Source organism: Channa argus, chromosome 12, assembly GCF_033026475.1.
Source record: "Channa argus isolate prfri chromosome 12, Channa argus male v1.0, whole genome shotgun sequence".
In the NCBI taxonomy this organism is placed as follows: Eukaryota; Metazoa; Chordata; class Actinopteri; order Anabantiformes; family Channidae; genus Channa; species Channa argus.
In genome coordinates this window covers 22,498,668-22,525,550 of record NC_090208.1, presented here as the reverse complement: position 1 = coordinate 22,525,550, position 26,883 = coordinate 22,498,668, and the positions used below count along the sequence as shown (strand labels likewise).

Below are 26,883 nucleotides of genomic sequence, written 5' to 3'. Positions count from 1 at the left end.
CATCTGTGCTGTAAGTTCCCCAAACTAGATTTGAATCTTCTAATAACAGCTATATTGCACCGCTGCAGCCCACCTGCAGAACGTAAGAAACTCCAAAGTCCTCCATTTCTACCCATCAGGCAGCCTCCACCCTCTCCCCCCCTCCCCAGTCAATAGCCCCAAACTAGATTGACGGTTGTTTATTGCATGCTTCTTTATGGCCTAAGGCCTGAGTGAGTTTGCCTCTCTGCAGGGAAAGAGAAAACAGTACAAGATTACACGCTGGATGTTCCACTCCTGGGCCAGCCTCTGTCACAGCTCCCCTCAATCTAATAAACACGTGTCTTTATTGATCTAGTTCGCACTTGTGCATGTTTTGTATTCTCACTTTCCTCTCTGTAAATGCAGTCTTCCATTGGTTGAATCTTGGCATCATAAAAAAAACATGAGGGGAAGAAAGATTGTTTGATTTGCATTATGTCTGTTATGCAGGATGTCTAATAAGCAGGATTTGGTACTTTGGTGCAATTTGTCTCCCCTATGCTTTGTTTGATTCGCTTTTATAAAACTCAGTCGTCCTCGTCGACAGGGCTACATGGACATTTCTTTAGAAGCTAAAGCTGTTACTGAACTGGCAACGAAAGAGTCAGAAGCCGAACGTTGTTGATTAAAATTTTAGTATAACAGGATTTTTTTTTTTTTTTTATAGAACACTAAAAGCAGCTTGATGGTGACACTACAATAAAATCTCAGCTTTCTGAAACAATCTTGTCCAATGTAATGTACAAGACTGTTGCCAAGATTGTGCAATACTTGGCAGTGTTATAATAAAGTTGTATCTTGAAGTAAATATGCATGCTCAGACAATCCTCTTTCTGTCCAGCAATCAATGTTTGCACAAACGGAAGCAGAAAAGCTTTCCAACAAAATAGTATTACCTTGACAAAAAGTGAAACCAGCACAGGTGCACAAGCAAGAGCAGTGGATTACCAGTTCCCGTGTCCTGTTAGTGTGTTATTTAGAAAGGGTGCTACATTTGCTAAACCTTTGACGATGATCGGCACTAAAACTTCACTGGCACAAACCATACATCAGGCAAACACAACACAAAACACAAGCAAGCAGGTAATAAATTACTTACTGGTCCAACAGCAATAATCCCAGCTTCACTTCTGTCTTGTGTGCATTGTCTTTTGGGTCTTGCAAATACAGAAAAAACAGTCCAGTATTTCTTTTTTGTGTGGGGTTTTGCTCTATTACTCTATTACTTAAAATTAAAAAAATTACTGTGTAAATATTATTATAATACATATTGGGGCTTTATCGCAGGTGATTAGAACCAGTGTTGCAGGCACGGCTTAATATAATGGCACACAAATAATTGCATCTGTGCACTACAGCCATTTTTAGTGAGAAGATAACAACAGTTAAGCTTTATTGCATTTGATTTCATGTTGAGTCTAATCAAATTTATTTTAACATGAAAGGCATTTGAGTAGTTTCTAGTTTATTAATGTTTTGGAGGTGCAGGGGAAGCAGCAATTTGGAGTAAAAATTTTATAAGATTTTTATTTGAAATAATTCTTTTTTGTTTCCTACAGTAGTATCTTAATCATTAATATCAATTCATATTTTGTGCTGTAAAAAAAAAAATGTTTGCGATTTTTATGAGCATTTAACAAACTATTTGTTATCAATCATTAATGTCATTCAATAAGATGGTTGCTGAAGCAGTATGTTTTATTGAGGTTTTGGGTTTCGGTGAATGTGTTCGTTTGAATGTGTGGCCTGTTTGTGGCTAGTGGATTGACAAGTGCTCAATCACAACAGCAGGGAAACAGAGATGGACAGAGGGGCAGAAGGGGAAACAGGAAAAGGAGGAGGTGCAAGTCAGAGGGGTTGATAGAGCTTTAGAGTATGATGATCGCGGTCGCAGGGATTTAAGGCTACAACATCACTGCAAAGAAGGTAGCAAAGGAGGAAAGCATTTCAGCAGACATGACACAGAAGGAGATACAGCAGCATCTGAAAAACATATTACCTCTCTCGTTTTTTTTTTTCCAACGTTCAGTATTGATACACACACGGAAAAACAACACTTTTTAAACATACACACCCTTGTGATTAGAAGATTCCACTTAATTTTGGGATAAAGACTAAATTGATTTGGAAATCTCAATTAAGATAAGGGGGCGCTCGCACAAATACACACATGCCCTTGTGTTTACCCCGGTCATATCTGTCCCACCTGGCTACACACACTATTTAATAATTCATCCAATTCACACGCTTGTCGGAAGACGGTTTTCTTCAGTTATCCCTTCTAACCTTAACAGTTCTTGTATCATTACTTACACACGCACACACAAAGAAAGGTGTGCGTGTGTGTGTGTTTGTGCGTGCATGCACATGCACATATGCAAATGCTGACTCAGCAGGCCCTGTCATCCTGTTAGACAGTGTGGGGGTGGGTGTTCAGTCAGTGTATGTATCTACGCTACAACGGTACACACACACATACACACGTGGTACACAAACTCACAAGTGTCACACACAAACACAGCAGACATATTTCACATGAGCCTTGTGACATGCAGCCAGTGGATGTCTAGTTTAGCAAGTGCACACGTCCACGTACGTGTGCTGTAGCAGTTTTATCGCTGGGGAGTTGTTCTAAGTCAGTTACAGTGAATTCATTCTTAGCTCCCATTGGCTCCTAAATGGTCCAGTGGTGACATTTGCTCCCATTAGCTTCCCCCCTATCAGGTTGTTTTTCATCAGTGGTAAGTGGGTAGATATAAGAAGCTCGGTGCAGTTGCCTAAGCTTGTGTCTCCTGCAGATGAGCCATTTCCTCCTGAACTGTGACCGCAGTAGTCATTTTAAACAGCCCCTGTCTCTGCAGCCATTACACACCTCGTTGGATTAAAAGTAAGCAGGGAATCATGCAGTGGCCAATGGTGTGATAAAAGCTGCGGGAAGGGTGTGTGTGAACATGCTATTCTCTGTCACCCCGTGTCTGTGAAGTGCTGAGTGTATTTTATGGATAGTTAATCAACATACTGTGTGATGGCTCACTAAGAGTATGAAATGAAAGTCACTGAATCTTGAAATGTTTTTCAAAATGTTTCCCTTAAAAAGAAATGAGATGATCAGCAAATTGGATGAGATGATCGTAGCTGAGATTTTTCTGTTGCAAATTAGAAGTAAGGAATGTGTTGCGGTTTTACATAGTTTGGTTGGAGTAAACTGTACATTGTGTACAAAACATACAGTACAGTGTGTAACATAAAGTATATGTGGATATTTATTTTACTGAACAAAAAACAGTTAAGTGATCTTTTATAGGTTAAGAAAAGCTGCATTGAGTTATATTTAACCATTTTCAAGTGAAAGAAAGACCCTAGTAATTAATACAAACAGTGTATATAGGGTGGTACCCTGGGAACCCTGGTTCTTTCTACATAAAGCCATTGGTATTTTCAATTTGCTTTTGAGTTATTGCACATAATCTGTTTTATGAGCTTCTACTTTTTGTTCAGCAAGTTAATCCTAACATACGAACACAAGTTCTTTATATATTTTTTAAGCCTAAACTCAGAAGTAAAGAAGCTATTGTTGGGCTATAAAGAAATTACGGGTAGTACTACTACACTAGGGTTGCGTGACTTCTATATCACCACCATTAAACACATTATAAACAGTTTATTGGCCTATAAAACAGGTTGAACCAATTGCTGCACTTTGCCCAAGTTCACAAAAATTCTAACTGATTTGCATGTTTTAGGACTCACTCAGTCCAAATGATTATATTATTAGCATTTATTTGATACGTTTCTTTCACCTCTTCAGAATCAGATTATAACAAACAAGGAAATTTCAGATCCTATTCACAGACCTCATTCATTCATACATGCATACTGTGACAGCTCGTACATGAACGTGTTCACAACATGAACAGAAAGAGAGTATATTATAATGGTTGTGAGTATTAATAGCTAACTAAATGTGTTTCCTAAGACAGAGTTGTTGCAGTAAACATTTGCTACTTCACACTTCATAGCGTTTTTACTCTTTTGTTCTGTACACTTTCTAGTAAAGGCAGAAATGCCCCATGAATAATGAAGAAGAGCATGTAATCTGCAGTGTGTTCGTGTGTGAGACAGAGAAAGAGAGGCTTGCAGCATTGGAACAGGTAGCAGCCTAGTTGTTGATGCTGATGTGGTCTCAGTATGCATTTCGACAAGGTTATATAACACATCACGCTGCGTAGCTGGCGAGCGGTGTTGCTGCTATTTATAGAAACGCTTTGAAAGAACAAATTCTGTGACACACAGACACAAAAACCATCAAGCTTGATGTTGTTGCATGTTTTAGCAAAAGCATTTATGAGCATAGACTTAATATTTCTTCCTGTGTAACTCATACACACTCATCCACACAAACAATAATAGGCTGATATCCAATGAAGTATAATTGCTAACTATCAGAGGGATGAAGAGGCCAAATTAAATTCTGAGGGAGCAGTGAGTAAACAGATAATTATTGATGTGTCCTGATCAGTCACCCTGCCCATAGTGTCCCCTCTACACTTTCTGTGTCTACATCTGCCTGTCTCTCTTCATCTGGATGAGCCAGTCTTTCATTTTGGCTGCGGCTTCCTCCATCTCTCTTTGGCGTGTGAGTGCACAATGTTATGCACACATATATGGGCAGAGTACACACAGCCACAGTCTGGCGCCGCGTTTCCTTTTGTTCATTTAAATACCAAGGAGTCCAGACAAAAAAAAAAAAAAAAATTACGGGGTGCAATGTGGCGTGACAGCTTTTAGATCAGCTGGGGAGAGAAGTAAGGGAAGAAATGTTGGGGTATTAACGCTCATTTTCTCAAGGTACTGCGATAACGTTTAACCGGCTGATTGCTTTGTTTAGAGCTCTGACTGCCACTCCGGCCTTAAAATGTAAAATTGAGGAAGGCTCTGCCCACAGTGAATCCTTTTCTGACGAATGTTAAACCTTAGCAGCAAAGGTATGCATCAGTTAAACAGGGTGAACATTTGACTTTAAGGGGTGGATGCATATTATTTTTACTATGACTTTATGGTCAACTACGAGCTCCAATTACAGACATTTTCATATTATCTGAATCTCTTCCTGTGTCATTTTTAATAGAGTTAAGACAGACACTGAGGTTGTTGTTATCAGTGTGGCCATGTGGGTTAGTCTGTCCACGCCAGTGTTACCAAATGTGCAATGATTATTATATTTGTATGATATTCAACCCCTTTTGTATTATTAGTAATTCCAGAAAAAAAAAGTAAAACAATTTCAGCATTTCATAAGTTTTCATTTGATTAGATTTTTTTTTTTTTTACCATTAGCATGAAATGGTGTAGAGCTGATCTGAAACCAGGCTGCTTATTTATTGTATGCTGACCATGTCAGTATTGTGTCAAAACTGAAATGATCCAATCAGATTTCCACTGGGACGATCACTGTTACCATTTCAAAAGGTCTATAAATTGTACCAGTTACCAGTTGTTTGTAGTCAGATTTTTGTTTGGTTATTGTCAAGTTTGGTTTGCTTCATGATGAAAACCTCATTCATTTTTAATCTATTTGTGGACAAATTTATCTGCAGCCTAAATAATTGTAGAAGTCAACCTGTGGAAGTTCTGTGAGCCACAGCTCAAATTTTGAATGGATGACAGTTTTGCTTAAAATATGACACACTTATGACCCTCAAATTATTATGATCAAATTATGTAAGATGTTCATTTTCACCCGAGGATGATACCTGCTTAATGTCTTGAACTCTTGACTTGTTTTATAGTTTAAAATTAGTTGGACATTTGTGCCTTTAAGTTAAGCTTATATCATTAGGGGTTAGCATCCTAATGAGGTACAGGTTCTTACTCTCCCTACCTGATGCAACTCTCTGTAATTGTCCGAGGTTTGGACCACTCACTTGTGCAACCTCAGCGACTAAGGTTTGACAGATTTGGGGGTTCAGTGTTTTTGCTAGGCATAACTTTCCAATGGGTTGATGAACTATAGTTCCACAGGAACCTGGTGAACTGGTAAAATCTTGGAGGCCTTTGGTTCAAATTCTGCTATGGCTTCCTCTAGCAGCGAACAAGTTGTTACTAAAACAAAAAAAGATTTTCCAGGAACCTGTATTAAAGGTCTCCAAATAGGCTTCCTGTGGAGTCCCAGTGCTGTTCATCAAAAGTCTGCAGCGGCGAGCCACTAATCCATGTTGCCGTGACCCCGTGATACTCTTTAATGTCATGTGAGCCAAATGCTTTAATAATTTCTCCCTCTGTCCACCATATGCTACATTATTTCCCCGCTGTTTAAGATCTATGTGTTATTGTCAGCATGCTATGATCTTAACTGTGCTCCCTGAGGTAAGGAACAACTGTAGCGTTCATCGTCTGTGGGCATAATATAATCCTGCCCACATTGAAAGCAATCGGAACTTCACCATAGAACTCGTCTTTTATGAGAGTCTATACCTGTTTCATCTCTCTGCTTGCTAGAAGCTGCCACAAAATCCTGATACTGCACAAACAAAAGCCTTGATAAATCGTGGGTTGTATCTCAACAGCTGGTCATGTTAGGGGAGGCTAGATATTGTGGTGAACAAGCAGCTTTGGCAAAAGGACAAACACCCGAAATGCAAACACTTTTTTGCTAGATTTATGTCTGAGCTTTCCAGTAATGTGACACAACAGTATAAGCTGTAAATTTACGATTATTTTACTATCAGCCTCCCGCCATCCTTGTTTTGATCAGAATGATTAAAAAGGGTGAGAGAGATTGAGTGAGACAGATAGCAATAAATCTGAAGCGATAGAGGAAAGAGTCGACATTGACAGCTGCCCAAACCGAGCTGCCTTTCAAAGATATCAGAGCAACTGCAGCACCTCGGCAACCAAACAGATAAGACTTCAGCCAAGATAACAAATAGCATCAGCAATAAGCCACCGCCTCAAACACTTCTGTAGCCAGCAACAGGCTCCTCACCAACCCCTGCTAAACAGCCGTGGGCCACCTCAGGAGGTGAGGAAGGGGGGGGAAGAACAAGCCAAACAAATGGGAAATGTCAAATGGTAGCGAGGCTGACCTCACTGTGCTCCTTCATAAGACACGTTATAAAGAGCAGAGTTTGCTTTAGTATGTTTAATTTGCTCTTACAGGATGGCGTGGTACAGGCGTGACGGGGGCACAGGGAGGGGAGAATTTATAGCCGTGTTTTACTTGTCATTGCACCAATGATTTACTGCCTTTAAGTCTAAACACCAGGGGGCAGTTAGGGGTGATAACCCGGAGTGGGTGTCTAAACGTAAGTTTAAAGTGTACTTTATATCTTAACCTGTTAATTGATGAGTATTCAAAATACCAATTTAAAAATAGTACAATGAATATTTCTTTGTGTGTATTTTTTAAGCTTTATTCCATGGTGCCATCAGCTCCGCTGGCAATTAGACTGAATGTGTGGATGTTCGTTTAAACATGTGGACATGATTTCCATAACCTCATCATAGTTACTGTAGATTCCTGATTAATTCCATATAGAGTCATCAAGTCTTTGAGTGCCCTTGTCATGCTTGTTTTCTCACTATCCCTGACGAGCCCACTGCTGTTTACCTAGATCAGGTAAGTTCAGTCAATCAGAAGCTAGAAGCGGTGGGTTGTGCAGGGATGGTTGGGGGAAAAAAAGCAGGACAGGACTCCGGACTGGACTTGATGACCAACTTATATAACGTGTTTATACCATATATGATCAATTGAAAAACTGCTAGCTCACATTTGTATTGCTTCACAGCTGTTTTAATGTAGACAAATGGAAATTGCCATACAAGCGACAGTTATGGAAAAATGCTGAAATGTAACTTTACCACATTTAAAGTTATAAGACTAGCATCATAAGATGCTAATCATACCAGATCAAGTTTATGTTTATGTAACTGACAAAAAATGTTCATAGCCTTGCATTTGTAGCCTGTGGTCAGGTGAATGCCATTTAAACACTCTATATTATAACCATAACTTCTGGAGAGCAAACCAGTGCTAAACGTTGATGACCTTTAGGTGACGCTGAGCTGTAGCATAATTCTACCAAATTCCTACAGCAGACATTTACATGTTCATCTATATATTAACATATTGCTAGTTGGAAATTGCAAAGTGATATTTTGACTCCCTGACATTTTAGTGAGAGCAGTGTCTTATTTTAAGGACGTTCTTTGGCAAATATCAACCAGCTATGAAATAATAACACGGTAAAGATTAAAGACAAGTCCCTCCTCTTTTCTGTTGAGCAGCTGTTAATTTCCATCACCCTCTTTCCTCTGGAATATTAATCCGTTGAGTTTTCTTACATTAACTATTACACAGAGAACCTGCTCTGCATGGGCTCCATTTTGAATCGGCACATTCAACACTAAGATAACAGTTTGTTGTTTGTGTGCGTGTTTTAGATGTTAGGAATACTCTTAGTATTTTATAGTGAGTGGAGGACAATACATCGCTGACGGGAGTAGATTCATCACTCTCTTCATAATACCGGATATGACTCATGCTCTCTGTGTTGTCCCCCACTGAAGGAATTAGTTAAGAGTTGTGAGGCTGTCCCATTCCTCATCCGTTTCCTCTGTCTCATTTATCTCTGCTGTCCTCAGGTTGTTTTTTAATGCTCAGATTTATTGTCATCAGTACAGAGGTGGAAAGAGTATCTTACATTACAAACAAGATGAAGATTAAGACTCACAAAGAAAATGAGCAGACAGCTGAGCCCATTATGAGAACAAAATGAGGTAATCAGCAACAACAGGCAAATCAAGAAGACAACAGACATTCCTCTTCCAAAATAATGTGTCCTCAAGCAGTTCATAGTGCGTTTTGGTACATGTCACAAGCTACACTGGTCTCACCTTGAATTATGCTCTATGCCACATCAGTGTGGCTGTAAAAGTGATACCTGGAGGGATGGATTTATTTCCCTAGGTGTTTTTAATTCGTGGGGAGATGAAAGTTGTGTGGCAACCAAAAGCACGTAGTGGCTGGCATATATGTTCCTCATACCCGATTTTCTGTCAACACTCCAGCCCACATCTTCAACAGTAACTTCAGGCCTCTCTGGTGTAGTAGTAGTATTTGTAGTAGTAGTACCAGGATGTCATACAGTGATACCTGGGTGGACCGATCTTTTTAGTTCCCACCTTATTCAATGTTACATGTTGAGGAAACACACCATATTAGGGAAATATTGTAGTAAGTTATCAAATCCAAAATACAACTAAATAGTTGGCTTTATTAAATAGTAGTTCTAATGTGATTAATACAAAGGTAAATATTTTTTGGAATTACTGCATCTAGCCTGAGTGCTTACACAATTTGCTGGCTGCTTTAGGGTATTTTACTATCTTGTTTAGTCCATTTGAATCAAAATCTCCCTTAAGTGCAGTTCTATTGGGCAGGTGCTGAGGAAAACAGCTGCACCTACATACTTTACTGGACGTGGTCTCAGTCTGGTTCCAAACTGAAGAGATTTGTGGCGTGAAGAACACGATCTGACTTTTCATTTGAGCCACGGCAGCAGATTTTTGCTAAACAGCTACAGTAATTGAATGCACGACTACTTCACAAAGTGTGAAGCGGTGTTGTATTTCCAGTATACAGTGCACAAAGTGCATTCAACATTCTGCTGGCAGAGTGTTGCTTGTTATATTACACAGATAATTGTCCCTGCAGTAATTGTGCAGTTCTTGCATGTTGTATAGCAGATTTTCACAGAAATAAGTCTATTCTCATGTGACTTGTAGTGACTTTTGATTTTCTTGGGTTTTTCTTTGCGTGAAATAAAAACCGACCTTGGGGAAAACAGACCAAGTTTACAAACTGGTCCACTGATTCTAACCAGAGCAAATGAACTGCAGGTTTGAAAACAAACCTATAGTTAACATTATATTTTTAATAGAAGCCTCTACAATGATTCTGTTGCCAATGAATTGTGGTGATTGAGTTGGTAAAGCTTAGTAAAAGGGTTTGTAATTCATTGAATTTATAGACCCATAATTACCACCTTTTAAATGACTTTTTTTCTCATAAATCATAACCAAATTTTTACTATATGTTGTATTTGCCTGTCTGCACCTTAAATACACCTTTGTTTATTTGCCATATTCACCATCTTTCCCTAGTAGTACAGTATTTCCTTTTTTACATTTTATATTTATTATGGTTTCTTTTACCTCACAGTATCCAGCCTATTATATCATGTGGTTTTATGCCAGCTCACTAAAGGTGAGCAAACATTCCTTCATAACTAAATAGGCCAGTAAACAGTGTTGAGATGCTACATCCTGCTGCTCTCCCTCTCCTCTCAATAGCCTGACATCTTCTTTATTTTACTTTTTCATTCATTCACTTCTTTTCCTACTCCTCATTTTCCCCTCTGCCCCACTCTTCTCTCCTTGCCCTGCTTCCATCACCTTACCCCACCCTTTATTCATTTCTTCCTTTCCTCCCTCACCAGCCTGTTCATCTTAGCTTGTCCTTGCAGAAGCAGGTTTTTTTCATGCAGGTGATGTCACAGGTTGAGTCTGTGTGCTTTTGTGTGTGTATGTGTGTGTGTGTGTGTGTGTGTCTCAGAATGATATCGCTCTCCTTCGGCCCATGTGAATGAGATGATCCTCCTTCTTGCGGCCTCCCATTCTCTCACCCTCCTCCCCCACTCTTCCACACACTTCCACTCGCATAAGGGAGTCAATTTGTCAGAGATGTCAGGGGTGCTAACGAACAACCAGCTTCTTGCCACGTGTGTGTGTGTGTGTGTGCACGCGCGTGCCTGAACACACTGTTGTTGCCGCGTGGTGTGAATGATGGTGTGCCAAGTGCACTAAGGCGGCAAGTACACGTGTATATATAGCTGCTGTGTGGGGGCCTATTGAGACAATTTTACAAGTGTGACAGGATGCATATTCAGCTTATGGATGGGGTGAATGTGTTAATTAATACATGCCAGTTGTGTCTGCCTGTGTGAATGTATTTCTGTGTGTGTGTGTGTGAAGGTTCCTCCTCAACTAGTGCTGGCTGAGGAGTGAGATGACCAGTCTATTTGACGGGGGGGTTCCAGTCACAGTTGTCGCCCCTTCACCACAGCGACTGGGTCAGCGGAGTTAATTATTCTCAGCGCCGGTCCGTCACGCTTTATACTACAGATACACACAAACAAACCCATGCACACACAGAGCTACAGCTAAGACATGTAACACAGAAACATGCTTTCTTAGCATTGACTTGGTTGTGCATGACGCTTTTTGACTGAGGTCTAAAGTGTATAGTGCCCTGTATGGATAACGAATGGATGTCCACAGTTGGGTATGAATGGCAGAGACTAATGTGAGGCAGCCTTCCTGCTAATTAAAGTCTAGTCATACATTAATTACCATGAGCTGCACAATTTAAGGTCTTAATTGAGTCCTGGATTCATTTCCTTTTAACTATTGCTTTACCACAATTTGCTGTTGGTTTACTTAATATTAGGTTAAAAAATAGTGAATAAGAACATAGAATACATTGTTTGTAGGTAGGTGTTCGGTTCCAATTAGGATGGACAAAAATAAAGCACATTTAAAGCTGGGCCTCACTTTAAGGGACTTAAGTATGTTTTGTCGGTCTCAACCTGCCATTGCTCTCCCTCACAGCAGGCTCTACAGTGCAGTTTTCTGCTGCATAGTAGAATAAAAATGATAAAATGTCAAAAATGGATTTGCTAAATGTGTTTAACTTGATATGCATAAATCAGTGTACTTTAACTTTCAGCTCGCAGCTTATTTTTAATGTGTACTGACCACTATACCTGTGAGTCAAATAAAGAGTATTTGTGATGCAAGATTCAACCTTGCCCCACACTAACATGGCTTTCGGCATATCAGTAATATTAACTTATAAAGTGCATATTTTTGAATGGGTTATATAAGTGTTTAACCATTATTTACTGTAAAATCTGTACCAGATAGTACATTAAAGAAATCACATCTGTACATCCTAAATAAACTGGATTGAACCACCACTATTACAACAAGACTCCACTAGTAAATATTAGCTGGGTCATATTAAGAAAAGCCTTAAAATAATATTTTCCTTACCCACCTGGGCGGTAGTGGCTCAGTTGGTAGATAAATGGTCTGCACATATATAGTGCTTTTTTACCTATTGGTGCTCAAACTGCTTCTCATTCACCCATTCGCACTCACATCTCCTGCACCACAGTAGCCCCCAAGTTTTACAGTGACCGACCGTAGGGTTGGAGGTTCGTGCCCTGCTCTCCCAAGCCCGGTAGGAATTCGGGAGGGTTGCGTCAGGAAGGGCATCCGCCGTGAAAACTGTGCCAAATCAAGATGCGGACTAAATGTGCCGCTGTGGCGAACCCTGACCTAACAGGATAAGCAAAATGGACCAAAAAAAAAAGATAATTTCCTTACCCATGCCTCACCCAGTCTACTGTCTATTTAGAGTGGAGCAACTATGGATGTGTTTTGGCCTCTGGCTTTGTTTATGTATATTAATTAAAGCTGTCATGAAATGCATGCTGAATGGAACTACGTTGTTTACAATAGAGGAGGCATTTATGGCTATATGTTAACATGAAACTGAGTCATGCATTATGCGGAGGAGAACGGAGCCATATGTGAGTGGGTGGGGTGATGGCAAATTGCTCCCACAGATGTACATACAAACACGCACACACACACACACACACACACACACACACACACACACACACACACACACACACACACACACACACACACACACACACACACACACACACACACACACACTGTTTATTAGGAAGACCATGCTGTTATTGCGCAAATGCAATCACAGAGCGAACCAAATGTTCCAAATGTCTCTGGGCCTGCTTCTCTATTTTCCTCTCTGTCACGTGGTGTACCACAGCAGGATCACAACTGAAGGGAGGGACATTCCCAAAGCTGAAAACGGAAATCCAAACAGTAAAAAAAAAAAAAAAAAAGCTCCTAATTTGGCAAAACAAATGAGCACCCTTGTGTCTGCAAACACATCAGTCGAGCGATATGCAAATGAGGGTTTCATGTACTTTTGAGCAAGCTTGCCAGATGCTAGGATGCTGGGGAGTCCTTCCTGAGGGGTGGTTGTGAAGGGGAGCTCACAGGGGGAGGCAGAGAAAAAGCGGGAGTGTTTAAATGAGGTGTCATTAACGCTGAATATTTTGGCAATTGCATCGGTTTGGCATGAGGTGCAAAAGGTACATTTATAGGAAAGCGCTAAGCCAGCCGGTCTTTCCTAATGTAGCACAAGTGATGATAAAAGGTTTTTTTGGACCATTTGGATGTAAGCTCCTCCAAATCACAGGTGGGATTTCCCTGTTGGAATCCAGCACAGGGATTGACACTGATATAAATTTAAAGAAACATAATTTTACATCCACTGCTGATTTATTCCTGGCCATTGATGACTATCCCTGTTTGATCCAAAACTATGTTTTATTTGCGATATTACTATACGAAGATAACACTAATATAATCACCCTCTTAAGAAAGTGGAAGAGTACCAACAACTGTGTATTCTGAAAGAAAAATGGTCAATATGAATAACAAATAGAGCCTAGTTGTAAAAGGTTGCAAGCAAATGTGCCAGTGTGCATTATTAACTCTTCATATAATTAGCAGTCGAGATAAAATAATAATAATAAACAAATGTGTGTGCACATTGCTCTTCAAATAGCGATAGCAGTGAAGAGTAGTAAAATTATAAAATAATTACATTGTATTGTCTACTATGCCAGAAATGTTGCATATTTAGCAGGCTCATACGTAAAACAACAGATTATGTCCATTTGTAGAAATGTATCACGTTAAAGCGTATTTTCTCCAATTTCGCTTGCTTTCTATGATGCTAGTTTGGGGAGAACAAGTAAATAAATGCTATGCCAAAACTTATATATCTCTACGTTTAACTGAAAAACATGAAATGATGTGCTTGGTCATACTGTGGCGGTTGAGTCTTAGTCAACCTGCTCATTGCCTCATATAAAATAAGTTCACCAGATCATCTAGAGGAATATCTTAGCAAGTAGGGGAGATATTTCAACAAATAAAACTTTATTACCATTCATGTACTTTTACTCCTCAGACTAGAACTAAATGAAGCAATTTGAAAAGTCTAAAAGAAATGTTTTTCATAAAAAAAAAAAAAAACTCTTAAGACATGGTGCCAGAGTTTCCTTGAGAGCAAACTCACATATTTGTATGTAGCTGTTATGCCTGCATGAGCAGCTTGAATGCTCATATGTTTATTGTGTACGTTTACAGCTGTGCAAGAACAATAACAGTACGTTTTGTCTCAAACAAGAAATTGTACTTAGTCCGTGCTATTGTGCATTTGTGAATGCACTGTTTGTTCACACACCTGTTCACTCTAAACATGTGTATAAGGGAGCCCCTCTGTTCCAGTCACAAAGCAAACCGTTACAGTGGAATAAAGCAGATGAATCATAGCTCCACAGTTCAGTAAGCCCAAGAGGCCGGTGGCTGACGCTAGTGTATTGTTGTGAATCAACCACCCTGTCTGAGTGCATGGTGCCCCCTCTTCCCTCCCTTTCCTAACAGCCTGTGTCACCCGGCTCTCTTGCCAACCCCACGCACCCACACACACTGAAAGCTGTTAGCTGCCGCAGTTTGAGAGCAGGTGCTGGCATGACACGGCAGTGCCCGTAGGGCTCAGGGGGCGCAGACAGACACCAGATCAACTGCCAGTTTTCCACATTCTGCTTGGAGATTGCTCACTGGTGCCCAGCCCTAATTATTATTGGCTGCTGTAATTAATTACAGAGCCTCGGAGCAGCAGGCAGCCATAACTCAGGGTAAGTCCTCAACTTCACTGGTGTCCTTTGGCTTTTCGGACTGTGCCGGTGTAGCTGCTGAACATTGGTCTGGGTTATTTCGCTCTGATAGGCTTCTCCTCAAAGAACATACAGTACTTGTCTTTTTAAGACACTGCAGTTTAATCCTTAGTCCTGGGTTTCTGAATTCTGCAGACGTATCCAAGCTTAAAATAACAGTTTTTGCTTACATTTTGCAATAATTTATTTTGCCCCATGTGTAGTTTAAATTCCTAATTCAAACTACCCAATAAGTATGAGAATCACCCTTGATTGTCAGAAGTAACACCAACTGAAAGGGCACTTACTCTTGTCTGGAGCTGTAAAGATTATGGGTTTATGAGCAGGGGATTTGTACTGTCCTTGTGGTCAGAAGTGTGTTCTTGTCTTCCCACACACTTAAAGGGACTCACACTACACACACAGGCGCCAAGACTTAGCAGAAAAGCAGAGGAGTATTGAGCATGGAATATATCTCGGTGAAAATTGCACCCATGGGAGAAAGAAAAGAGGGAGTGAGGGCTAAAGAGAAGGCAAAACAGGCAGCTAAAATGAAGACAGAGAAGAAGTGGGACAAATTTAGGAGAAAAGTAGAGGGAGGCAGTTGGGACTTGTAGGCTGCAATTTGCTGTGCCTCGATTTGCATCATCTTTCAAAAGTGCCTCTGTAGTCCTACTCATTTTACCCGCACCACTACCGCCCAACACTAAGACTTCCCCCACCCTCCGTCTCAAATTATGGCACAGGCTGCGAGAGCAGATCAAACAAGCATCACTGTCTTATTCATTTTTCATGCTGCTGTACCGAGGAAGCGAAGGAAAGACACAGTGAGAGGCAACAAAACTGAGAAGCTGAGGGAAATGAAAGGAAAAATATAAACCCGAGTAACCTACTTTTTTCTCCACGCCGTAGAAATTTAACAAGTGGCAAACACACACGTGCACACACAAAGATTTAACGTGTAATTGCTTCAGTTGGTGCAGTGGATGACTGCACGCAAGTTAGGAATGACATGAAGTGAAAATGGGGACGATTCGTAACCTGCCAAAATGCACAGACCCTCACCCCTAATGTCTCGTGGCAATACATCACCAAGGCTTGAATGTAACCTGCCATGCCCACTTGGTGTTGCCCCCCCCCTACCAACACTAAATGTCACAGCCCACCTCCTCCTTCTGGCTCACTCTCTCTCTCTTTAGTTTATCTTCAGTTTTCTGTTCGGCTTGTGAGCTGCCACTCTCCGCTGGCACGTCATTGTTTCCTTGGGAGCCATGGGGGCAAAGGCTCCTGATTCCTTAGATGCCGAGATAGAGAGAAAACTGTGCTGAGATAGAGGCGTTCAATATCTCGCTGTGCTGCACCACCCTGCTGTAACGCCTCAAACAGGGCTCAGACTCTCATACACTAGATTGATGTACAGTAGCAGGAGAGGAGGAAGGATGAAGAAAGGGAGGGAACAGATTATACTCGTACCACGGCAAGGAGGGAAAAGACAAACTATGTGAGATGGAATCGGAGCAGGAGAAAACTTGAGCTGAAACGATGGCTATCACGGTGGGGAAGTGTCAAAAAAAAAAAAAAAAAACACAGGGAAGCAAAAACAGAGTGAAACTTTTTGCTGCAGCTGAAAAGTGCTGCCAGTCCGAGCCAGTAGACCTAATTAATCCATTCAGGCCTGCAGGTGGACAAATTGGGTCGGTAAGACGTTTAGAGGGTGGTGTCTCTTTTGAAAACCAAAAACACATAAAAACGTGTATGGACAAAGGTGGTAAACTAACATTTTTACTCATCATTCTCACAATACAAGGGCTACGATCCCATGTCTTCTACAGGGATCACACCCAAGTGTGCTCCATATTAGTATGCTATTAATGTACAGTGTATTTATGTGCACATCTTTCTCCTCCAGCTCTCCTCAGTTATAAAACAAACATGGGTCTTCTAGATGAGCTCAGCTATATATTAAAGTACTGGCTGAATATTAATCGCTCATGTTAATAGCCAATGGCGTAGGCGAGGGAGCGAGAAATCAAGAGGGAGGAAGATCTAGGGAAGAGCGAGAGAGGGTTTAGCCGTGGCAACTTGTTATTAATAACACTAATTACAACCTGTGGATTATGCACATCGTGGCCTTTCTTTTAATATTTATTACTTGACCTCTTCTTGGCTTTAGAAGGATGCAACACAAACGCCGACTCTGCATCAAATGGCATTAATGAAAGACCAAAATAGACAGCGTGGAGAATTGAGGACAACAACAGGTAGACAGGGAACGTTGGACATCTCGTTATGGGAAGGAGACAATCACACACATCAGTTGCGTATGTGCGACACTGGCCATCTGTCAGGGACAACCAGATCAGGGTGGCAGTGCGCCATTCCCTCATGGACCTTCTCTCTCTCTCTCTCTCTCTCTCTCTCCCTCACACACACACAGTCCTTTTAATGTATATCACCCTCTCTCAAGGTTCATGGCTGGTCATTACCAGCCAAATGACCCTGACTTCATTTTGTCAGTGTCGTATCATCAGTTGGCTCCTGCCATCGTGCTTTGACAGCAATCACAGTTTCTCAATGGAATCTGGAAACCGTCAGTAGCAATAGCTATTCCTAAAGATAAGTATACCTACATTAGACGTACTTCAATAATTTTATATTCAAATAAGTGGCTTTACAGTTGTTAAAATGATTCTATTTAACTGTCATGACCAATGACTGCATTTTTCTTTTGCCTAAAAGGAAAACCTTTAGCTGCCTGCCACACAGATGATTTCCTGCAGTCCCACATCACTGATAAAGGAACAAATATTACTCTTACTCTGATCAGCAGTATGAATATACCTATTTGTCCTATTGCGCTCTACAAATTAGGATAAACCTTTCAATTATGATGATGGCTTAATATGTCTGCTCTAGAGACCTAATTGGATCTCAGTTGGAAAATTGCAGATCTGTGTCACTTTTACAAGTTCTTTTACTTTCCTAATCCTCTAAGTAAACATTTTAATAGAAAGCTTTTATCCGTCCCAGGTCGTGAGTTCTTGTCTGTCAACAAAGTCCAAGCTCCTTTCTGCTCGTCAAGCGAGCAGCTGCGAGCCACGGCTGACATTCATCGGCTATACTTCAGCCTGGCTTGGGAGTCCGTATTTTGTATCCCCCACACTCTGTCCTTATGTGCCCTCTGTTCTGTGGCTGTTGCTCATGTGTCAGTTTCCCTTCAGCAGCATTCATTTGCTCAATTAAACTCCATCCACTGTGGCTCAGAAATAGAGTGTAGATGTTTACTGAGTTTGTAGCCCTTGGTGCCTTACGCTAAATCCTCCCCAGTGGTGCCCCAGTCACTCTTTTTAAAAAAGTGACCCGACATTTAGCCCTTATGATTGCCTTGGTCGACAGTACTTGGAGGTGCTAGATAAAATGACCCAGAGTTATGGTCCAGTGACAGCAGCAATAGTACAGGGAAGTTCATTCATACACCTTTGCTGCAAATCAGTATTAGAGTCATATGCTGCTAAGACTGTGCACTGAGCTGTTTATTTTTGTTCACTGATGAGTTACTAAAACGAAAAAAAAAAGATTGTTGGTGCAATATATTTAAGAAAAAGCCATTTTTGCACGATGGACTCTTTCAACCATTTCTGTTCTGTGGATTTGTTAATATTGAAGTATTTAAAATAAATGGTATTAGGCCAAAACAGCAGCAGTAGCTTCCTCCATTTTGGACTCTGCATTCACCTTAAAAGATCAGCACTGTCAACACTGTTGGTTTGTGCTGCAAATCAAAATTCAAAACCCACCAACAGTTATTTCATAATACACAAACATAAAATAAAAAGAAATGTTGGATACAGGCTTGAATTGCTTGAGTGCTTGTGGGATGGCATTTTCCACAGTTTTCAGACGTTTTACAAACAACTAGTGCATTTATTCATAGTGAAAATATCATAAACTGCAGTTGGATACAAAAGAGTTGTTCAAGATGAAAATCTTCTGCAACTTCCTAGGGACCTAAACAAATTTAAAATAAATAAATACATAAAAAACCCTGACTCCCCTATATTGCACTTGCCTCTCATGAAACTTTCTTCAGGTCCAAGTTCGCTCTGCAAAGACACTTCCCAATCCAGTCAATTGCAATTAATTGATAAGATCTGTTGTCATTCCTTTAAGAATTGGTGGAACCGGCAATAATTGTCATAGTGTTATATAGAATAAAATGATACCTTGAAAATGTAATGTTTTCTTAGATGGTTATCATACTGTTAATATCCCATCTGATGCATCTCAAGCCTTTACTGATGACCCAACTGTATAAGTGTCCTCCAAAACCATGTGTAGTGCCCCTTTCTGGTAAAATCTCACATGCACGACCTTTAAAACGCAGAGTTCAACTCAAATTAATTACCACTCTAAAAACTATGCATTTTAAAACTCTGCCTATGTCTTTCCCATACCGTGGTATAACATACAGTACTTTGATCGAAGGTCAAAACCACTTCGAAGATGGTAAAATATTTATGATATATGGAACGTGTTTAATGGCTGCTCTCAGCCAACTGCTATATCTCCTTCTCTCCCTCTCACGTTTCAGTGAGCAGTGGCACTGTCCTCTACCCTGCAGAAGAGCTCTTCCCTTGGGCAAGGACCACAGTGTCCTCTGCCTCTCCTGGACGCTCCCACTGGACGATGTGGATAGGGTGGGGTGGGGTGGGGTAATTCGGGAGCTGCCTTTAAGCGAGGGGATAGGGGGAGATTTAAAGCTACTGATTTTATAGAGGAGACAGGGAAACATCATGATGCCAGGGCAGTGAGTTTGTGAAAATACACGAAACTCATCAAAGCTGGACTCAATCTGCCTCTTTGAGTATTTTGATTAGTGATGGGGATGTGTATAACTTATGAATATGTTGCATAAATGGGTGTGTGGCTTTGAGTCAGTGCTGTCAGCCTGTGATTAATCTACCACTGTCTGTCTAATTACCACCCATGCCCCTCTGTGTTCCTCAGTTCTGCCGTAGATGCGCTGACCCACACCGGAAACCCACTGCTCACAATGCAAATGAAAGCCCTGTAAATATTTGCTTTTAACTCTTGCCGACACATTGTTTCCAATTTTGCGCTCTGGTGGTTCGCAACCTCACGCCCCCTCCTCCTTCACACATACACACCTCATGCTCATTCCAACACTACCCACCTCCAGTGTGTAAGTGAGTACATCCTCGCTGCCAACATGTTTACTGACAGCCTCCACACTCTCCTCCTCCGTCTTAACACCAATTCCCCCAACCCTCACCCCCTTCCTATTGTGTCTATATTGTAGCTGGCAGTCTATCAGTCCATTCTTTACCACTGTCAGACCAGTAGAGTATCCAGGACGAGTGAATAGTCTGTGGACGGAGAGAAGACAATGCACAATGTATAAAGATACAAAGGTGGACTAGTAACACTGCTGTATAGTGACACGATTGCTTTGATATGGTGGAAATTTTTCACCCACATGATATTTGCAGACATTCTCATCTGACTACCATCAATTAAAGATTCAGGTCTTAAGGGCTGGAGCCCTATCTGTTTTAGGGTTAGAGGTGGGTTACACCTGGGTCAGGTCTCCAGTCTATGTCAGTGCCAACACAAAGAGACATAACTGTACACAGACAGACGACGAGTCACTGACAGAAAACGCACACGAGCACGGGGAGAAGATGCAAACTCTACACAGAAACGCTGGGATTTGATCCGGGGATCTTCTAGCTTTGAGGCTTCAGTGCAAACCATTCCACCACCATACTGCCCCAGTAAATATGGGAACCAATTTACACGTCAGACTTTGTACTAAGCTGTACAAAGCTTTTTGTGGATCCAGAGCGAGAATCCCAACATTCATTAATTTATTCATTGCTACCTTATAAAACCATTTTAAGATAAACTGTAGGTGTTGAGTCTTAAAATCTTATATTTAAAAAAAACTGCATGTACAATAAGTTTTTTAATTGTAAATCAGAAATGGTGACATGTATTCAGAAAGATGACTCATGTACTGTGTTATCCTGACCCTGTGAAAGATACGTATCACAAGTATCACTCCAGGGCACTTCCATGACTTTCTCTAAAGTCACATCATTTCTATGACCTGTAATGGGTTTTGTTCTTTGTTGGCTATTGTAATTTTGAAGAGCTAAACACCAGTTGATTGTTCCGTTCTTTACATTCCTTCAGCTTCCTATTGTAACAGTCCCTTTAGCTATGTCAGGTGAACTCTGGTCTGAACGTCTGATTCCTTCTTCACTACGCAGAGAGAAATGGAGGGATGGAAAATAATAGAAATATGGAGTTGACAGCAGGCTGAGTGAGCACCGACCTGCCCGCCAGCTCTTTTCTATTCGGTGCCTACACATAGGCTGTCGGCAGAATGGAAAACATAAAAACACACATACACTTATGTCCACCCCATGGTATTAATGTGGCATCCATAGAGATGAAACAGCCCTTTTCTGTTCGACCACTTATAGCGTCCACTCTACCATGCCCTCAAAATTACTTTGTGATCAACACATCAAGCTGCTGTCACGCAGGTTAAAAACACACACACTGACATTGAGGATGCATAGAGAATCATTTTTGCAAAATGTGTATACACAGATAAATATGTGTATGGATAAATACACACACTAATTTTTTGATATTTACCTGTCCAGTTTTCTTTTCTCAGCATGGATGTATTAATCAGCAAATGTGAAAACAAATAAAACCAATGCCAATTCAAGACAGTCAAGATTACTAACATGGTAAATGCAGTGCATATATTTTTTACATTTGTGCATTCACCTGTGTGCAACCCGCAGTACTGACAGACTGACTGAAGGAGACGTGGCAAGCAATTACAGGGCAGGTTGAAGTGGGTGATTCTGCAGCTGTATTGGAGTAGAATTGGCTGGAATTGGTTTTAGTGGAATTTAGATTGTGCTGGGTAAGCTATGTGCCAGAATGGTGATGGAGTCGATTCTGAGACTGATTTCCAGGCTGATTTGACCACTGCTAGAAAACTCAGAAAAGTTTTTTGCTAATGCATCACATTTAGTTCATGAAACCATACGAAGGCTAAATACTACAGAAACAGTGATATGCGCTTTTATCCTTTAGAGATTCAAGTTATTGTTAAAGTGGGATCGTGCTCCACGACCACGTGCTCAAAGGTGTTGAAAAAGCTTGTCATCAAATGGAGCAGTGTGATATAATCATTATTTAAATGTTGGGAAAGTTGAGAAAACTTTGCCTGGAAATCCAAAAAGTATTGCACTTGGTAGCAGAATTGAACGGCAATTTAAAAATGACTTTGTCACCTCTACACATGTCATTAACTGCTTACTTGAAGATTGGGATTGTAACACGGGAAGTTACTGGAATTTTCAAAGATATCAAGGAAAATGTTGGAAAAGAGTTCTCACATTATCACCAGCTTTGTAATGTCTAAATTACTCAAGAGAAACAACCTTAGGACCTGAATCTTTAAGTAGTACAGTGTGTGAAATGCCTCTAGCGTTAAACAATGCTCCTTAATTCACTATTTGCTGCTTGATTCATACAGAAGTCAGTTACAACCAATTCACATCCCAAACCAGACTACCAGAATAAAAGAATACTGCTTATTTTCTCCCAAATGAGGTGCAATTTCAACCCCATCCAATGATCACACATCATTCACCATTCATACGGACGATTAAAAAGCATGTTAATTGAAAGGAAAACTCTGTCACAGCCCATAACGTCTTGCCAAACACTCCTCACAGCAATTAAAGATAGCAAAATAGGGTTGCAGTTGAAAACACAAAAGCTCCAGCACTTTTTTGTAATTCTTGTCTTAATGTGAGCAGTGAAGCAGCTCCTCTCCTCATGGCAACAACATCAAAGTTTGGTGTCAGTTTTGCAGAAGCGATCTGCCGAATAGAGGACAACTAATAATGTGCAATAAGATCCCCGGGGAAACTTGTTGTAATTAACAACAGAGAACAGTTGTATAGACATGCAAGTGAAAGACAATAAGAAAGCCTGCAAAGTCTAATGCAATCTAATTATCTGTGTCTGCCAACTACATGTTGAGTTCATAGCTATATATTTGATCGAATTATATATACAATGTTCGACAACATGTCAGAACTTCAGCATATAGCAAATGAACAGCAACATTCATCAGTGGTCCCTGATTATTACTGTAGTTATAAAAAACACTGAACACTGTCCACACTCAGCCCGTCTTTGTTTCAATGTCTTGTGTTTTCATCAGTAGGTGATATTCTTCTAATTGGTTTGGGGAACCATTTGTTATCACATTACCCCACAATGAACTCACCTTTTCCAAGCCGTGTCAAATAAATCTAACCCTGCCTAATTAACCTCACAGTAATGACTTCCTCTTTTATAACAGGCTAAGTTAATAGAGTATTACACTGAGCAGTGTCTTTCATATTCATATACTTAGAGGCCGTATATGCTGTTTTTCATATTATGTACTTTTAACTAGTACCTTGTAATACATTCTTGGCTGACTGCTATTGTTAGCTTACCAGCAGGTTAGGATCAGTGTGGTGAGGGGGACCCTAAAGGAACACAAGCTGATATTAACCATTTCATAAAGAGGAGAAGAGAAAGCACTGAATATACGACCAAATTATATGAAGAATAAGCAGTTTGGGGGATTGTTAGTCATCTAGAACCAAAGATTGTGCATAATATGGCAACTTTAAAGAAATGGTTATATGGTTCTTGCTGAGAGGCCAGTGAGCAGAAGGCATCAACATGCAGTCATGAACCCAAAGTGTCATTATTTTACCTTTAGTTTACTTAGCAGCTTAGCATCACTAGAGAAAATGGGGGGAAAAGCATAGAAAGAGATTTTAAGTATGAATCTTCTCATCTAACTCTTTGCAAGTAAGACATTTCTATTATGCTGCAGTATTCCTTTAAATGAAAGTTTAGCTTTCTCTCAGCAAATGCCTGGCAATGAATTGATGTGCTCTGTTTAAATGTCGCTTTAGTGAGTAGTTTGCTGTGATTTGCAATCTTGTGAGACAAAATAGGATTTGTTCACCTACTCCTGAATTGTACATTGCTTTGTAAACATGCATTATCTTGCTGAGCCTGCAAGCTGGTGCGACATTAAGCCACCTTATTTTTCTTTAACTTTAAAAAATGTGTGTGATGTTGCACCTTACAAAACTCCTGATCACTCATCTGCTTACTTCTCTACCTCAGTGAGAAGTATTTAGCTGTCCATCCTCTGGTATATGCTCAAAATTCATTGTTGGCTTTTTACAGCAGCAGCGATATCGACTACGCTGAGCAATAGTGACATTATTATAGCCTGGCTGGAGCTCGGATAATCATTAGTGGATCATCAGTAGGATCATCAGTAGTCGTTTGTCAAGGCATTTCAGCAACAAAACTAGCACTTAGAGATTGGTGGGTCAGATTAGTGTTTGATAATGTGGCTATGATTCTAGTTTGCTCAGTGATACACAGTAATACAGTCCTGTAATAATGCAGCCTGCAGTTAAAAAAAAAAAAAGCCTGGTCAGGAATCGAAAATAGTATTGTATTGTTCTCCAGAAGTTCCTTGAAGGTGTGAATGGAAATGAGAAATGCCAAGTGAGACAGGATGGAAGATGAGGGTAAGGTGCAGAATAAGATGACGCTTATGCTGATGCTCTGCCACTGAACGACCTGTGTGGTTCCCCTGCTTCTCTCTTCCTCTCCTTGAGGGAAAACTTTCTCCTGACGACATGAATCATGGATGACACGCATGACTGCTTGTGTGTGTGTGTGTGTGAGAGATAGTGCTGTGTGCATGCACAGAGATAAGATATATTTTGGGGAAAGTGTAAGTGTTATAGTGTGTGCTACCTGCATTCCAAACACACACTGCTGTGGAGATCTCATACACTATACGGCTCTGTTGTCATGCTCAGCTCTTTTTCCACTAGTCCTCCTCTCTGCTTCATCAATCACTTAAGCTCGCCCGCTGCTCACAGCAAAGCTGGACCAATCAAGCTCTATAATTGAGCCAATTAGCAATTAAACACTCAGATGCCCCCCGAAATTCTGGAGGTCCCTCCAGACCGAATATCACCAGTGAGGGCTTTGCATTTTTACCCAGGGTCTGGGTTGTGGTGGGTGTTCGCTCCTCAGGCTTGAGGTGTGAGTTTAGGAAAAAAGATGTGGGTCTATTAGATTTCCACTTCTCTGAAAGACTCCAGGGTCAGTGAAGCAGCACCTTGTGTCGCTTTTACTCAAGGGCTGTGAAGGGTCTCTGCTGACCAGTGAGAAGCGTTTCATTAACACCAGGGCCCGTTTCCTCTCTATTTACATTCTCACTTTTCATCTCTCCTTTTCCTTTCACTTTCTCTGTCCTTTTTTTCCCCCCACTCCCTCTTCATCTCTCTATCTCACAGTCTCTTTTATACATTTCGGAGGGTGCAAGTTTAATGGTAGATGTGGTGTGTGTGTAGGTGGAGGGCTCATCCCTGCGCGCAGTGGAAAACAGGCTGGCCTCTAGACTCTCCATGGCTTAATTAGAGCACGCATCTTGCTGCTCGCTTCTCTCTGAGAGGATGTGCACCCAGATGCACACATGGGTGTGTGGGTAGAACAACAAAGTCTATACTGAGAGGAACAAAAGCAGGCAACAATATATTTAGGCTAAAAGCACTGAACCAATAGAAAACAATGAGTGATTGTGAAGACTATATGGTCTCCCTTCCAATTACCGTTCTTTGAAACAACACAAATCTGTTTTCACCATACATTTCCACACACTAGCTGCAGTATGTGCTTCCTTCAAAGAGGGGCACAGAATTTTTATTTTTTTTTTACTTGAATGAGCCTCCTTATTTGCATGTTCTTAAATCAGTGTGAGACTGCTCATCAGCCTATAGACTCTAATTATCTGTCGTCGTCCCTGAAGAGACTCAACTCCCATACTTTCAAATTCAGATGGCTTTATTGGCAGTGGGTGTGTGTGTGTGGGGGGGGGGTGGCATAGGAGGGCACAACAAAAATCCAAGTGCTTTTTGCAGGCAGAGTTAATGATGACTTTATATGGGACAATTATGGCATGGTGATAAAGCAAAAGAAAGTGTGAGAGAGAAGCTGAGGTAAAGGGAGATTTTAAAAATCAGATAAGACTGAAGTAAGCCTGTGTGTGTGTGTGTGTGTGTGTGTGAGCAAATAAAGGATATTTCTTTTTTTTTTCAGATTTCATTACTGCTAAGACCAGTGCTCTGTACAGTTACGTAACATCAGCCAACAATGTTATGATGCTGTAATCTCGTCCATGCCTCCTGCATTCCTTACTCTGGGTCTTTTACGGGAGGATTTGCACATTTGTGCAGCAGATTACATGAATGACTGTACAGTGTGTGGGCACTCATTCATGTGTGGGTCAATTAAGGCTTACTGTGGCCATGCGTGCATCTTTGTACTCTGCATGTAGCCAGAAAGGCTGTTATAAGCTGCTTACAGGCGTGTATTATTGACCTTTGACCTTACTGGGCAGTAAAAAGGCCCACCCTAATCTCCAGGCTCTGCTCCTCAGCCACAATGTCTACTGTACTGTCAAGCCTTAAAAAAAAAAAATCGATCAAGCCTTTAAAAAAAAAAAATGACCAGTAATATTGAGGCATTTGTTGTCAGTGTTGTCACATGACTGTTAGATGGCCTGGCTATGTTAGCTGCACTACATTACTGCAGAGATGTGTGCATGTCGGATGAGTAAACTGGCAGGATGAACGCACTTCACCAGGAGGGATTTGGTGTGTGTCCTCATGCAGGTCAGACCAGAACAGGATGACTCCAATCAAAAAGTCCCATTTTGTAGCGCGTGTGTCGCAATATCAACATATTCGTAGTCGTGGTGTAGCAGTCAACATACTCTAGAGACAGATTATGAAACAAAAAGGTTTGTCTGAGTTCCATTTGG

The 26,883-nt window shown here is 40.8% G+C and overlaps 1 protein-coding gene across 4 annotated transcripts in view; it reads left to right on the top strand.

The window, feature by feature from the left end:
• nlgn2a (neuroligin 2a) overlaps positions 1–26,883 on the top strand; it is a 175,262-nt gene that overhangs the window by 32,835 nt on the left and 115,544 nt on the right. The gene's annotated exons all lie outside the window — the stretch shown is intronic.